Raw genomic sequence first — 804 nt, 5'->3', positions numbered from 1 at the left:
GTAATAGGTACTACCTCATCTACTTCCCAAACCCACAATTTAATTAGATCCTAATCATGCAATGTGTGAGGATTGATCTAATGCGATAAAACTGGGTAGAGGGAAAAACATGATCAAAGTGTTACTTCCCTTGCTGATGATCCGGGAAACCTAGCGATTTGAAGTAGCAAGCGGCGCACTCCGGGTACTCTATCGCAAAAAACAAGCATACAATAAGTACTTAGCTAATGCATAGGTAAAACTCAAATAAGAGATCTAACCAGAAAGTTCAACTTGAGAACTCCGGTTGGCAAAAAGAATCAAATCGAACGAAGCAACGGAAAACAAACGGCAAAAGAAACAGGCTTTGTTTACTATTCTGGATCTAAGGCAATTTTTACAGTGGCAAAAACTTGTTTAAGTTGGCTAAGCGGAAAGAGGGTTTCGAGACGAAACTCCAGGCGCTTGAATCGCCTGACTCCGATAAACGAGCGAAAAGTTAAACTAAAACAAAAATCAGATCCGAAATCGCGATCAGAAAATCGCGGATTTAATCCGAGAAAAAGAAAAACGACGAACAGTTTAACGAACGAACATTCGTTAACTGGATCTAAACGAAGAACGCGTTCATCAAAACGAACGAACGAGCGAACGCTAGCTAATTAACCTAAACCGAAAAAAACCGATCTAAAGAAAAAAAACGGAAACTAAAAAAACCGAACGAAAACCAAACGGTTTTTTTGGGAAAACCGGCGGCGGGTCAACCTCGGCGGCTCGGGCGGCGAGACGGGCGGCGGCGGCTCCGGCGAGGCGGCGGCATCGGCG

Source organism: Triticum dicoccoides, chromosome 3A (genome assembly GCF_002162155.2).
Source record: "Triticum dicoccoides isolate Atlit2015 ecotype Zavitan chromosome 3A, WEW_v2.0, whole genome shotgun sequence".
Classification (NCBI taxonomy): Eukaryota; Viridiplantae; Streptophyta; class Magnoliopsida; order Poales; family Poaceae; genus Triticum; species Triticum dicoccoides.
The sequence above is the reverse complement of the archived record's forward strand: the minus strand, read 5'-3'. Positions refer to the sequence as shown.